The sequence below is a fragment of the Pinus tabuliformis genome, chromosome 3_1 (assembly GCF_031772625.1).
Source record: "Pinus tabuliformis cultivar Carrire ecotype Pingquan chromosome 3_1, CPIR1, whole genome shotgun sequence".
Taxonomy (NCBI): Eukaryota; Viridiplantae; Streptophyta; class Pinopsida; order Pinales; family Pinaceae; genus Pinus; species Pinus tabuliformis.
Genome location: NC_142301.1, coordinates 375,636,844 through 375,653,174, shown reverse-complemented (window position 1 = coordinate 375,653,174; position 16,331 = coordinate 375,636,844). Strand labels below are relative to the sequence as shown.

The window sequence follows — 16,331 nt, the reverse complement described above, 5'->3', positions numbered from 1 at the left end:
GTAACAACAAACTTAAATTTATTTTCCTCATCCATCTCCACATACTAAAAGAACTTATCCATCTCTGCAATCCAATCTATGAGATCCTGTGGAGTCATGCTGCTAGCGTAAGGAGATAAATTAGGGTTTGCCTTTTAATATTTTAGATTTTATAGGCTCTTTAGCTACTTCTTCCTTTGGAGACTATTCTTCTTCTTCGCTTATATCCCTAGCTTTAGGTTCTATTTGTTTGCTAATTTCCATGGCCACCATTCGCTCTTCTAACTGATGCATAGCTTGCTTCACATCAGGGTTGGGTACATGCCTTTCTTCTCTCTGGCCTCCTTTGGCACCTCATCTAAATTTGTGCACCATGGTCAATTAATTGTTCCTAGAGCAGATGCAGGATCTGCTCTAATACCAACTAATGCAGGCCTTAACCTTTTGAATTTTTCTATATGGTGGCTACGCTAAAAATATCATTAAAGCCCCAGATGTCCAAGCAAGAACCACAGCCGCAGATCCTTTTAACAATAATCAAAAGAGGAGGGGGCTTACCTATTCATAAAAACCATCAGCTCAATCCTTTTGTTATAATAGCCATTAAGTCTGACCATTTTTAACATTTGTTAATAGCTCACACAACTTTAAGACCTCGACACTTAATACTTTCCTCCCACTCTATTTCAATATGACTGAATCATAAGGCCTAGGTCCCCACTCTATTTATTTGTCAGCTTCTAAATGTCACCCTAACACTTCTAACCAATGAGTAGTTATTTATCTAATGGGAAATGTCCTCCCAGCCTTATGTCACCTTGACCTATCCCAAAAGTGCATAATAACATTACCTTTTAGGAGACAAACTTTGGGACATGAATATCTACATTAAATTTCATCCCCAACTTCCGTCAAAGTTTTTTCCCATCCCTTTTTAAAAATGTGCACGCCTCATCCTTCTAGGAGGAGTCAACATTATTCGCGAGCCCCTTGTCATCCTTGTCATCCAATGAAATAAGTCTGCATCACCCCGACCTCTTTCACGTCAGTTGGATTCCATGTCATCCCGGGTCCTCGTCACCCTAGATGCTCCCTTGTGTGCTCTTCTTTTGATCTTCCATGGAAGACCTTCCAAGAAATGTCACCCCAGTGCTTATCAATTAGCAATATTGTCTCGATAGAACCTGAGTTCCATCTCCCTAACCTTTGTTAATTGAATACTTTTGTCGATGCTTTCAAAAAACTAATTGTTGGATGCTCCATCACTGTAGTTTGACCTTAACTTTATTGAGGTTCTCAATGTTCCTCTGCCACTCTTGCAAGCTTCCCATTGAGGAAATATAAAATCAACGATTCAATTTGTCTTATATTTGGTTACGAGAATTAAAAAAAAACAGGGCGTAAAACAGAGCCTTGTGATAGTGTTAATATATTTGTATATGTCTAACCAATGAATGAAAAGGAACCAATTGCAGAAGGACTTGTTACAATACTTTATCAAGAAAATTACTTTCACCACACTCTGACTATTTTAGTAATCTAATCATTAAATAAATACATCACTACAAGTCGCTCTAGATGCATAGAAATGGGATCGAATGGACCAATTTAGGGAAAATGAACCAAAATCCCAGCAATTATATAATTTAAATGAATTTCATAGCAAACCAAACCAACTCTATCTTAGCAAACCCATTCATTGAGGAACCAACTCTTTTGGTAAAAGCTTTTGATCTCTCGATCAGTCAGATTTTATGGATGCCCTGCATCATACTCCGAAGGAAAAAATAATTTATGAGCTCCTGCCCATGATGTTTTCAAGAGTTCTACCACTTTTTTGTAGTAATGTGGCATTTATCCATGTTGCATCAGCTGCTAGATGGTCCTTCCACTTGACCAAATACTCATAATATTCCTTGCCTCGGGTCTTCTTAATCGGTCTCTTGTCTAAAATCCTCTCTAGCTGCAAAGGCTTTGCGGCTGGTAACTACTTCTACCACTTAATTTGTTGTTGTCCACTATCATTTGTTGTCTCTACCTCCTCTCTTGGCTGATAATTGTATAGGTCTACAACAATGAAGATGGGAAAGATGCCAACCCGTGGCTGAAAATCTATTTTATACACATTAGACAAAAATTTCCTAAGGATCTTACAAGCATCAATTTTCTTTCATTTTAGTTTATTGTAATCTCCTTTAGGAAACATTTGCTTCCTAAAATTTGCCAATACTAATTCTCCTACTTCAAATCTCTATTCTCTCCTCTTGAGATCTTCTTTGGTCTTGCAGTTGATGTTGCTTTCTTGTAATCTTTGTTTCACTTGCTCATGGATCTCTTGCATAGTCGAAACAAAGTATTCTCCTACTGTACTTTTTTTCTCTTCTCTCCCCAAATTTCTAAGTTCATGTAATCCTCTTAGATGCATTCCATACATAATATGAACAATAATTTGAGTAGTGCTTCTATTTGGAGAGTCATTGTAGGAAAATTCAACCTGGGAAAACACCTAATCCCATTATTTGGGATCGTATCCAACCAAGATCATCAATCTATTCCCCAAACTCCTATTAACTACCTCAATCTACCCATTAGTATGAGGGTTATAGACTAAACTAAAGTTCAATTGTGTCCTTGAATTCTTCCACAAAGTCCTCCAGAAATTCCGCAAGAATATGGTATCTCGATTAGAGACAATGCTCTTGGGGACTCCATGCAATTTCACCACTTCTATCAAGAAAAAAATGATAACATGTGTAGCATTGTTGGTTTTAAAATAGGGAATGAAATGGGCCATTTTTTTAAATATTTCCTCTACAACAAAGATTTTATCATTACCCTTTTGAGTTTTCAGAAAACAAAGTCCATCCTTACCGAATCCCATGGCCTGTCTATAATTTGTAATGGTGTATATAACCCTGTATTTTGGCTCTTCCCTTTTGCATGTTGGAAAATTATACATTTGTTCAGAAAATTCTACACATCAGTCCTCATATTTGGTCAATAGTAAAAATGCTTCAGCTGCTCATATGTCTTGTCATGGCCAAAGTGTATTGTAAGACCTCCACTATGCTTTTCTTTGATTAAATTCTCCCTCATTGAGCACTTTGGAACATAGAGTTGATTGTGTTTGAACAATAATCCTTATTGAAGCATGTAATCAAGCCAAATATTCCAATCTTGGATTGCTAGGTTTTTACAAGCTTTATAGGCCTCCTTAAAATCAACATCTTCCTTATATAGTTCCTTCATGAAGTCAAACCCCATGATTTCGACTTGAATTTCCCACATAATCAAATTCCTCTTGCTCAAAGCATTGGTAATTTGATTAGCTTGGCCACTAATGTGCTTAAAAAAAAGTGAAACTTTGGAGATATTTAATCCATTTTACATCTTTTTGACTTAATTTGGGTTGCTACATAATGTATTGTAGGCCATGATTATTTATGTACAAAAAAAATTCTTTATACATTAAAGGATGTCTCCTTCTCTTTAGAATTTGAACCACAACGTAAAACTCCTTTTCATAAGAAGTATACTTCCTTCTTGACTCATTCGACTTCTTGTTGAAATATGCTATGGGTTTATCCTCCCGGCTGAGCACAAAGCCAATCACTTCTCCAATAGCATCACACTTTACTTGAAAAGGTTTGCTAAAATCGAGCAAGATCAACACAGGTTGTTCTATTATATTATTCTTCAATAATTGAAAGCCATTTTTTGCTTCAATATTCCATTGGAATGGTTGTTTATCCTTATTTATGGTCTCCACAATTGGAGCACTCATCTTACTAAAATTCCTCGTGAATTTTCTATAAAAACTATCCAAACCGTGAAAATTTCTAACTTCAAAAATTCTTTTAGGAGAGGTCCAATAAGCAGTAGCTCTTACCTTCTTAGGATCCATCTTCAACCCATTGTTGGATATGACAAAGCCCAAGATCAACACAGGTTGTTCTATTATATTATTCTTCAATAATTGAAAGCCATTTTTTGCTTCAATATTCCATTGGAATGGTTGTTTATCCTTATTTATGGTCTCCACAATTGGAGCACTCATCTTACTAAAATTCCTCGTGAATTTTCTATAAAAACTATCCAAACCGTGAAAATTTCTAACTTCAAAAATTCTTTTAGGAGAGGTCCAATAAGCAGTAGCTCTTACCTTCTTAGGATCCATCTTCAACCCATTGTTGGATATGACAAAGCCCAAGTAAATAAGCTTTGTCTTTAGCAATGTACATTTCTTCAAATTAATAAGCAATTTCTCTTGTTGCAGTTTTTCTAATACATACCTCAAATTCCTCAAGTGCTCTTCTTTGGAGTGGATGTGAACCAAGATATCATCTAAATACACAATCATAAACTTCCCTATGAATTCATTTAACACCTCATTCATCAATCTCGTAAAGGTATTCAGTGCATTGGACAACCCAAATGACATGTCCAACCATTCATACAAACCATCATTGGTTTTAAAGGTTGTCTTCCACTCATCTCCCTCTATAATCCTAATATGATGGTACCCACTCTTCAAATCAATCTTGGAGAAATAAATAGCACTACCCAAACAATCCAATAAATCATCTTTGCGAGATAAAGGAAATTTGTACTTGATTGTGATCTTGTTCAATGCTTTGGAGTTTGTACACATGCGCCAATGTCCATGTTTCTTAGGACACAACACTATTGACACTGCACATGAACTAAGGATCTATGTGATCAACCCTTTATCTACTAGCTCCCACACTTGCTTTCTAATTTCTTCACTCTCCTAAGGGTCCATTCTATATGCAACTTTATTTGGTAGACTTGCTCTTGGTATCAGGTCAATATAGTGACTTATATTTCTCATTAGGAAAGTCATCCACTATGATATCACTATACTCATTCATCATATCTTGAATCTCAAAAGGAAAATCAGTCACAATAGTGGAAGTAAGAATTACCCTTGGGTTTACAAACCAAAGCAAAACTCACCTCGTTATCCTCCATCTTCTGCAAAAATTCTTTCCCACTTAACAACAATGACTTGTAATCATTGTTTCCTGATATCCCCTATTCTTGGAATAGAAATACTGTATTATTGATGCCATCCTTCTAGAATTTATAAATGTTCTTCTTCTGTCCATGCACAACGCCACTTTCAAACTGCCACAGTCTCCCCAATAGAATGTGGTACACATCCATCAGCATGATATTACACATGATTTTATCCTTGTAGTTGCCTATATGCAACTCCACTTCAGGCTGTTCATTCACTAACAATTGACGACCCTTGAAAATCCATGACACCTTATAAGGTGTTGGATGCTTCATCTTCTTCATATTCAATTTCTCCTCCACTTTTGTAGACACCAAGTTGTTTGTGTTGCCATAATCGATCAACACCTTGCACAGTTTCCCTTGGGATTTTCAAACAATCGTGAACAACGCCTTCCTCTGGGTTGGTTCAACAACTTCCTTTTCTGGTTTCAACAACCCTTTCTTAAGAAATAAAGAGTCTCCTATCTCTAGTACATTCTTTGCCTCTTTTACCTGTAGTTCCCTTTCTTCTTTTGGGGCAACAAAAACACTTCATTGGATTACATCTCTATTTTCTGGGTATTCATATGCCATATGTCCAAGATTTCCAGACCTGTAGCAATGAGCCTCTCTTCCTTTGCCTCATCCTCATCCTCTGAAAAAGTATCTTTTGCCTCTGAAGTCTCCCTCTTGTTATCATTGTGGACATAAGATACTAACTCCTTTTTGTGTTTTCGATCTTCCTATACTTTACTTTTGTCCTTTTCATCTAGCAATACTTTTTTCCTTTGCTAGACTACATCCTTGCAAGATTCTCCTTAGGCTTCAAAGCTAGCTGGTATGCTTCCTCTACTATTCTAGGCGATTAAACACTAATTTCATCTTGGATGTCTAATATAAGGCCATTAATATATCTGTATTTCTTCTCTATACACTCTTTTGTATATCCATCCATGATGTTCACCTAATGAAACTCTCTTGTATACTCCCTCACAGCCATTAATCTCTTCCTGATATTTTTCATCTCTCTCAATAATATTTTGGAAAAAACTTGCCTCTAAGCTTCGTTACCATTCTTTACCAACTTTTAATCTTTTGCTTGTTCTTCCTTCTCCTTTTAGCCTATGCACCATCCCACCATAAGGTTGCATGTCCCTTCAATTAGCGACAACAAACTTAACTTTCTTCTCCTCATCCATCTCCTCAGACTCAAAGGTCTTATCCATCTCTATAATCCAGTCTATGAGCTCCTTTGGATTCATGTTATTGATGTAAGGAGATAAATCAGTATTTTCCTTTGTGACAGATCATAAAACTAATTTTAATATGTTGGCTTCTATAGGCTCTTCATTTGTTTCTTTCTTTGGAGACTCTTCTTCTTCTTCGCTTATATCTCTAGCCTCAGGTTCACTTTGTTTGCTAATTTACATGGCCGCCATTTTCTCTTCTAACTATTGCATAGCTTGCATCACATCAGCATTGGCTACAGGCCTTTTTCCTCTCTGGTCTCCGCTAGCACCTTTTCCAACTTTGTGCACCATGGTCAACTAATTGTTCCTAGAGAAAATGCAAGATCTTCTCTGATACCAACTAATGAGGGCCTTAACCTTTTGAAATTTTCTATATGGTGGCTAGGCTAAAAATATCACTAAGGCCCCAAATGTCCAAGCCATAAACACCATAGCCAATCCTTTTAACAATAATCAAAGGAGGAGGGGGCTTACCTTTTTATAAAAACCACATGTGTGATTAACCTGTGTGACCTTATGTTGTAAGCCCTCAACACTTAATACTATCCTCCTACTCTATTGTAATATGACTGAATCATAACATCGAGGTCCCCACTCTTTTTATTTTTCGACTTCTACAGGTCACCCTAGTGCTTCTAACTAATGTGTAATTCTTTATTTGTTAAGACATAGTCTTCTCGGCTTTACGTCACATCGACCTATCCCAAAAGTGCACAATAACTTTACCTTATGGGAGACAGACTTCTAGACATGAATATCTACGTTAAATGTCATCTCCAGCTTCTGTCAAAGGTTGTTTTTGTCCCTTTTTAGAAACGTGCATGCCTCATCCTTTTGAGAGGAGTCAACATTATTCGTGGGCCCCTTGTCAGCCTTGTTGTCCAATGAAAAAACTTCAAATCACCCATCCTCTTTCACGTCAGCTAGCTTCCATGTCAACCTCGGTCATTGTCACCCCGATTTCTCCCCTTTTTTTTCGTGGAAATCAGAGTAGGTCCACTCGAAGGGACCACACCACTCGACCAAAAAAATCCAAGCCTAACCCTGAGGGCATCAAGGAGAATTGAACCCATGACCTCTCAATAGCAAGGTGCTTTAGCAACGAGACCTCAACCAATTGAGCTAACCCTCAAGGATGACCTCAGTTACTCCCTTGTGCGCTCTTCTTTTGATCTTCCAGGGAAGACCTTTTGAGACATGTCACCCCGGTGCATGTCAATTGGCGAGATTGTCTCTACAGAAACTTAGTTCTGTCTCCCCAACCTTCGTTAATTGATGGCTTCTGTTGATGCTTTCAAAAAACTAATTGTTGGATGCTTCGCCTCTATAATTCGACCTCACTTTTATTAAGGATCTTCATGCTCCTTTGTCACTCTTGCAAGCTTCCCACTCACACAGTCTAAAAAAAATGATTCAATTTGTCTTGTCTCTGGTTACGAGAACTAAAACAAAGCCAATGCGTAACACAAACCCCTGTGATATTGTCAATATATATGTATATGTGTAAAGAATGAATTAAAAGGAAATGATTGCAGAAGGACCAATTACAATACTTTATTAGGAAAATCACTCTCGCCACAGTGTGACTATTTTTATTAAATTAATCATTAAATAAATACATCTCTACAAGTTGCTCCATATCCATAGAAATAAGATAGAATGAGCCAATTTAGTGAAAATGAACAAAATCCCAACACTTATCTAATTGAAATTAATTACATGGCAATCCAAACCAATTCTATGCTAACAAACCCACTCATCAAGGAACCAACTCCTTTGGTAAAACATACATCTATATATATATAGATATTAACTTGACTAGCCCCAAGGGTTAGCTCAACTAGTCGAGTCCCCGTTGTTAAGTAACTCGCCGATTGGGAGGTCACAGGTTCAATTCTCCTCGACGTCCTTGGGGTTAGGCCCTGCTAGTTTGGCTGACGAGCTTTAAAAGATTCCCTTCGGGGTTGATCTGCCTAGATTTTCCGTGGATGTAGCGGCCACCCGTGAACCACCTCTAGTATATATATATATATATATATATATATATATATTAACTTGACTAAATAGTTTGTTTCACCAATAATACAATTTCAAGCAAGATTGTGATTTTTTGTTATTTAAAATACATTTTTGAATGCATAAATAGATTCAAATCCATTGGGCACTAAAATTCTAAAAATTAAACAACTTAAACTCAAATTTTTAAAAATATCTAGATATTGATTAAAATTAACTAGAAAAATGCCTTAAAAATGACCATTATATATATATATATATATATATATATATATATATAAATCCAAATTACCGAAATTTAAAAATACAAATCTCTTCTTTTAATTAATAGACAAAACATGAAAAATACTTAATAAATATGATATTAAAAAAAACCATTAATACCAAATAACATATAAAAGATTATATATAATAAATTCGTAATAAATTGATATACCTCAGTTTAGTAATGTATGTATTATCATGCAATTCGTTACTGCCTTAACTAAATATGGGTAGTTTAGTTAACCATTTATGTTTAAGTTTTCGACTATATTAATTGTGGTTTTCAAATTCTGTACGGCTTTGCTTTGGTCTCTAAACTTTCACATAATTAGGCCGATAGGCCTTCCTTTGAAAGAGACTTTCGTCGTCCTTTTGTTTCTGACGTTGACACGTGGCGTCCACATTTTATATCGTCTCCCTCACCAAAACTGCTTTCCCGATTTTTGTTCTGGTTAAATATCTCAGACCCAAAACTGCTTTCCCGATTTCTGCTCCTTCACCACGACCTGCTTTCCGCTTTCTGCTCTTCCACGAACTGAACTGAACCTGAGCGAAATGAGCCTCCAGAAAGTTCCAGAATCGAACTCATTCTCTATAAATATTTACTTTGCAGAGGCATCCAGATAACAACAACATTTCCAGGATTTTGTTTGATTTAAATTCTGCTCAATCCCTTAATCGCGAGAAAGTCATGGCAAATCTATTTTTCAGCGAGTTCTGGGATCGATTCCCGTAGAGAAGGCCGCAGTGTAGTCCTTACATTTCTCATCCCTACGCTGCATCCAATGTGACTCCAACAAAACCCGAATATGATTTCTGGGGCGCTCCGAAGGTTAAGCCCAAGACATTCACAGTTCCAGTCCATGGTCCTTCCGATCATCCCTCGCCAAGTCCGAGTTCGGTGACCATTGGAAATGGTCATTCAGAACCTAATCCCAAGAAGGTTATTTCGATACCCGTCAATTCTGAGACTCCCGTATCGTCTTCAGGGATTAAGAAGGTTTTGGTTCCTCTATTGGATGAGACTTCTACAGCCAACAAAATTCAGTCGGATTTCAGAGGGTTTTTCACCAGGAAGGGTGCACCTTTAAAGAATTTAAGGGTTATACGGGATGTGAAGGCAAAGGCCGAAGATATATGATGGCATTTTGTTGATCGTGAAGTGGTGAGTCGATCCTTCAGAATGAGAAGGAACGCTTGAAGATCACCGAGGGCATAATGTCACTGTTGCTTAAACTTGACGCAATTCAAGTATGTATTTGAATGTCCTATGTTGGATTAAAACTCGGTTTGAATTGTAGGTCCAAACTCTGTTTTAACTTTCTAGAATATATTTTGAACTGCGACCTGAATTCCGGGCCTGTTCTAAAATACTTTTTGATTTTTTGGTCCAGCCCAACATGTTATAAAAAAAATTGACCAGCGAAAAATTCGTTTAAATAATAGGCAGAAAAATTGGCTTAAAGCCCTTTTCTAACTTTTGGTTTCGATCAAAACCCTATTTGATTTTATGTTTGGCTGGAAACCCAGTGTGAATTTCTGTTTGGGTCAAAACCCTTTTTGAATTATGGATCAAAACCTTCTTTAAATTTTCGTATAAACCCCTATTTTAGTTTCTATATCAGTTCTTTATAGCTTATACTCTTTCAATATCTTGAATGCTAAGAGTTCAACAACATTGAGTGATCTTAACATCTTTTTCACTGTCTGGTCACATTTTTAATGTTTTAGATTGTGGCAGAAAATTGTATATTACACATTTTGATTTGCAGGGCATGAATTCATTTGTGAGGGAATCAAGGAAAGCGGTAATTTATGAGCTTGTTAATCTGCAAGAAATGGTAGATGTCATATTAGCTGGAAAATCGATAAGAGGGGGAGGTTCGACGGGTGCAGAATCTGTGGTGGAGGATATGCATGGTGATGGGTTTGATTTAAATTCTGCTCAATCCCTTAATCGCGAGAAAGTCATGGCAAATCTATTTTTCAGCGAGTTCTGGGATCGATTCCCGCAGAGAAGGCCGCAGTGTAGTCCTTGCGTGCATTGTTTATTTTCTTATGCTTTGGTTTCATGAAATTGTTTATTTTTTCCAGTGGATTGGAATGGGAAATAAATAATTACTGGAGTATTTCAAAGGATATAAAGCCATGAAGGCAAGACATGCATATGGCCCAAAGGGACATCGTGGAATGAGTGTTCTTATATTTGAGGAATCTGCAATGGGATACTTGGAGGCAGAGCGGTTACAGAAACAATTTTTAAAGGAAGGGAGAGGAAAAGATGACTGGGAGCGACGTCGTGTATTGTTTTATCCAGGTGGAAAACGTGTACTATATGGTTACTTTGCAACAAAAGAAGAGATGGAGATTTTCAACAGACATTCAAAAGGTTTGTATTACTTACTTCTTTGAAGTCTATATGACATGTATCACAAAGGTGTGGATTGCAGAAATTTTGTTTCTAAAGCGTGCAACAAATTTCTGGGTGTCTCCTAACATAGTTACAGCTCATTAAGCATAGACACATTATTTATTAGGAAAGTCTGATTACGCACAGGAGGATTCTTTGATTGATTGTGTAATGTCTAAGACGCATTAGGTGGGAGATGCTTTTTGGTTCATGTACTCTGATGCTAGTGAGTAATTTTTTATTTTTTATTGGAGCTATTATAAAAGTGCAAGAGTATTTTGCAGGCAAAGCAAGGTTGAAGTATGAGATGAGATCATATCATAAAATGGTTGTGGAACCCATGAAACAAATGGATGAGGACAATCAAAAGTTGTCTTGGTTTAAGACTAAAGTTGCTAAACAACAGGAGCACAGTAAAAATTTAGAAGAGACAGTTAGCATAGTCTCATCAAAATTGCGTATGAAAGATGAAGAAATTAAGATTATTAGACAGAGGGCTACAAAGCAGCATGAGGAATGTAAGAAAGAAGTATGATTAATTTATGGTTGAGACTAGAGCACATGGAAGTTGAAACACAACAACCTATAGTAGTTCAGTTAGTGTCTTGGACTTGCACCTTGTGTATAATTTTATGTGAGGCTTAAACTGTTGTTGTCCTTTGGACATGTAGTTTTAATGTTAAAACCCAATATGTTTAACTATATATGTCTTGTTCAGAATTGATCTTCTTTTGTTTTTTTTGAGGTTCCCACGAGTGCTATGCTAATTGAAAACTGCGGGCAGGTGGATTATTTGGAGCAAAGTTATAGAGAACAAATTGATCAGCTGAATGTCGATATTACAAAAAGAGAATCAGAGATGGAAGAGATGGAAGAGGAGTTCAAGAAAGCACACTTAGATCGTTGTCACCAACTTGAAGTTAACTCTGCAAAGCTCCCAAAAGGTGCACAAGTTGTGAATGATGAACAACAGGAACAACAGATCAAGTAAATTTCCTTTCTATTCTGGACCTTTCTTTGATTTTCATCTATTTACTCTTTCTAGGAAATAACTTATTATATGTCATCTGTGCACAGTGCTTTTTTTCCCTTCAGTTCCTAAAGTTTAGAGCAACCAACATGTTTGTTTTGGCCTGTATCTTATTGTAATAATACCTTGCTTTGTTCAGGGTGCTAGCAGGGTAGAATACACTTATTCTTAGTGGTCAGTGCTGTAACAGGCTTGCAAAATGTTTTGTCGAACTACTTAGATCTTGAAGAGTGAACTAGTCAAGCGTTAAAATTAAAAATGCTGTGCGATCAAACAATTCTTTTTGGCTTTGGTATGAATCATTTACTCTTGGGGAAAGAATTGCTTGGACTTCCTTGTCCTCTGTATATGCCTGCGAAATAGAAGCCATTTTTCCTTCAGTACTCTTGCCTTGAGATTTCACCAATAATCAACCACATAGTACCATACTAGCTGCATACTCAGCTCCAACCAGCTACATACTTGGTCCAAACCACTTTCATACACAACCAAACAAGGCTAAGCATAATCAACATCCTTGCTGGAAATATATGTCACGAGTTTGGTTTAAAGTTAATATAGGCAACATTCATGCCGGAAGCACCGACTTTGAACTTGGTCCAACAAAGGAAGCACAAGTGATCCTTCTGTACAAATCCATCAATTAGTTGATGTAGGCCTCTCATCTGAAACTGACATGTATACATTATAATGCAAGTCAAAATGGAGGAAAGGGAAACATCAAGATTTAGATGAAATTGATCGGCTGGTTACTCCACTAATAATGAAAATTTCCTTGGAAATCAATTGCTGGCCTTTCGTATGTAGACGCATGCCTTTTAGCGTAGTTTCCATACACTACCCATGGAGATGAATGCTTAGAAAATGTGAATATTTTCACCCAATATATACATATTTTATATGGTCTTGATTTGAACATTGGATACCTAAAAGTACCTCCCTTTAGGCAAGAAATGTCCTCGCAGCCTTGCATCCCTAGTATATTGGACACTCATGGGAAATGTGCCCTATGCAAGACATGCCCATGCGGGTTTGGCACTCGGATAATGCAAGCCTCGACATGTTTAAGACTTGGGGCACCAATAAATGTTAAAAAAAATCTCAGAACATTAAAAAATGTGACCTTGTTCTGATGTGCCTGTTTTAGGGGTCTATGTGTCCCATGTTGGACACTCATAATCTCGTGTCCCTGACTTTCCTCCTATTGGCAATCAAATACAAGAGGAGTTTGAGAGGCCAATTTTTTGAAGTTCAATTTTAACTGCTAACTGCTATGATGTGAAGCGGAACCAACAATCAAATACAAGAGTTTTAAGGGCCATTTTTTTAAAGTTTAATTTTATCTGTATGATGTGATGCGGAACCAACAATCAAATACAAGAGTTTGAGAGTACAGTTTTTTGAAGTTTAATCTTAACCTCTATGATGTGATGGGAGACCAACAAACCCAATACTTCATTCTTTAAAGCAACTTTAGCCTGTTAAATTGACTCATCTTTGGTATCTTAAGTTCCCCATTTTTTATTGAATCTTATAGCACCCGAAGGTGAAAAATAGAACAAGGTGATGGATAGTATCGGAATGTGAAAATTAAATTGAAGGCAAACACTCTTTAAGCGGGGAAACGATTTTGGTTTTGGAAACAAAACTTTTCAAAATTTTAGGAAATAAGAAAACAATATTTCTAATATTTTTTAAAATATTTAAAAGTTTAAAATGCTAAAATATTTCATAAATATTTAGAGTTCAATAAGTTTTGGAATCGTTTGCTTGGGTCCTGTACCATCGTAATTACTTGACAACCGACTAGAAGATTGCAAGGTAAAGATAATATGTTAGATTTTTTCAATGATACTTTATAATTGCCCATACATTTGTTAGATCCATTAAAATCGAAGTATTCATAGCTATGCTTTGGCCACATGTCTCTCTCCTATTGTCATCATTTGTGACATTCTTATACTAACTTTTTTTGTTTTCTTAGAAGGCAGAGGCCAGGAAATTTTTTTAAGATATCATTGAAAATATTTTTGCCTATTGAGGGGCTCAAGGATCTTTGCACTTTTTAAGATATGGTTATGGATTTCTGCACTTCTTATGATATGGTTATTTGTAGGCATCACTTTTAATTTACCAGATATATGTCTTCTCTGTTTTTAATGGTGTCAAGCGTTGCTTGTGATCTTGCTGTCTTGCAGAATTGATGAAGAGATTGCAAGAAGAAAAATGATAGTTGAAGGCAGCTTCAAAGATTCTGAAGAATATGAACGTGAGAGGCAAGAACTTGTTAAAATGCATGACAACAAGAGGAGGGAGATCAAGCTAAAACAGTTACAGGAAGAAGTAGCCTTAGAGAAGGAATTGGAGCGTGAGAGAGTTGAACAACTGGACAAGCATCTAAAGAGAAGGCAAGAAGTACATAATGTTGTTGTTTAATTGTAGGGGTCAGAGAATTTCTATGCAATTAAATAAGCATGCTTTGTATTATAACCGTTTTTGAATTTTATGCACCCCTTGAAAAGCTACCCATGAAGAGCAAGGAAACTTCTGTAGCCATCCTGTTGTTTGTATGTTGTGATCACTAGAAATTGGAGAACTGAATCATACGGATTGTAGAATCTATTTTGCCTTTTGATGAGAATGTTGAATCATTTTCCCTGGATACAAATATCCCTTTTAAATATACACCAAAAAAGGAAAAAAGAGAAGATTTATAAAGAGTTTCTGTTTCATTATCCTATATGATCCTTCTGTAAATGTGTTTTCCTTGGTTCTTGGTCGGAAAGCTAGAAGGGTAGAGAAGAATTGACTTCAAAGTTCAACTTGGATCTGTTGGATAGATGATTTTAAAGCATGTGGGCTTGGAAGGGTTTTTTTAATTTTCCTTTGAAGTTGTTTATAATTCTAATGATGATAGGCGTTGTTCACGACTTCAGGCCTTGAACGTCTCTGATAAATTTTAGTATTTCTGCATGGGAAAAGGTGCAATAGATTTTGTCCTTTTTAAATAGACGCAGTGCATAAAAGGCAGCTTTATGTTTTTTGTCAGGACACCAGTGTTGAACTTTTGCTTAAATTGAGAAAGAGGATCTCCTTTTTAACTTGTCATGATATGTTTGTCAGGACACCCGTGTTGAACTTTTGCTTATAGAGTATGTAATTGTATAGTTATTTACTTGTTATGACCCTCGACTATGTGTGCCCTAACGCGTGTTTGTGGGCACTGAACCAAGGCCCTGCTTGTGTATAATGGATAACTTAATCATTTGTAATTTGATTAAGTATTTATTTTAGGTTAAGTCCAAGACATTCACAGTTCCAGTCGATGGTCTTTTCGATCATCCCTCGCCAAGTCCGAGTTCGGTGACCAATGGGAATGGCCATTCAGAACCTAATCCCAAGAATTGTAGGTCCAAACTCTGTTTTAACTTTGTAGAATACCTTTTGAACTGCGACCCGAATTCCGGGCCTGTTCTAAAATACTCTTTGATTTTTTGGTCCAGCCCAACATGTTATAAAAAAAATTGACCAGCTAAAAATTCATTTAAATAGTAGGCAGAAAAATTGGCTTAAAGCCCTTTTCTAACTTTTGGTTTCGATCAAAACCCTATTTGATTTTATGTTTGGCTGAAAATCACTCGAGTACTGCAAATTATTGTAGATTGTTGTTTAAAAATTGCACTTTGTTTTGTTATATTACCTGTAGGGCTCATCCATTTCGTTGCCTCCCATCTTAACAATGAATTACCTGTAGAGTTCATCCAGTTCCTGCCTCGAGTATGGGAACACCTCATCACACTTTATTTTCACATTAAAAGGAAAAAAAATATTGCAAATATAAAAGAACCATTCAAAATGCATCAATCACTTGCAGATTAAGTTTAGCAGACATAGAAGTTAATCGAGACCTTACAATGCTACGTTTTAACGTTCTTTCACATTAGTTTCTTTGTTAAGAAGACCATCCTTCCTATGGTCATTAACTTATAGGTCATTATGAACAAAGGATCAGTTACATCTACTATTAGTGGAAGGGGTCCTTTTAACAAATAAATTAAAGTGGAAAAAGGTCCTTTAAGAATGATAATATTTTTACATTTATTAATTATTTTTATGTCTTTTTAGTGATGTTGTAATGTAATATTTATTATTTTGGTTATGTCAAATTATATAAAAATAAAATAAAGTTAAATAATAACATAAATGTAATGTAAATATTTTAACTCTATAAGAATAAAATAATAATAAAAATACAAATTATTCATGGCATTGAGAATCCATAATATTCATGTGGAATGAAGCTTATTTAAAGGGAGAAATTAAACCAGCTTAGATCCATCATAACTTTGAATCTACCAAA

General features: G+C 36.1%; 1 pseudogene; it reads left to right on the top strand.

Moving 5' to 3' along the window:
- Positions 1-1,629: 1,629 nt before the first annotated feature.
- LOC149187290 (protein SUPPRESSOR OF GENE SILENCING 3 homolog) lies at positions 1,630-14,407 on the top strand (annotated as a pseudogene).
- The last annotated feature ends 1,924 nt before the right edge of the window (positions 14,408-16,331 follow it).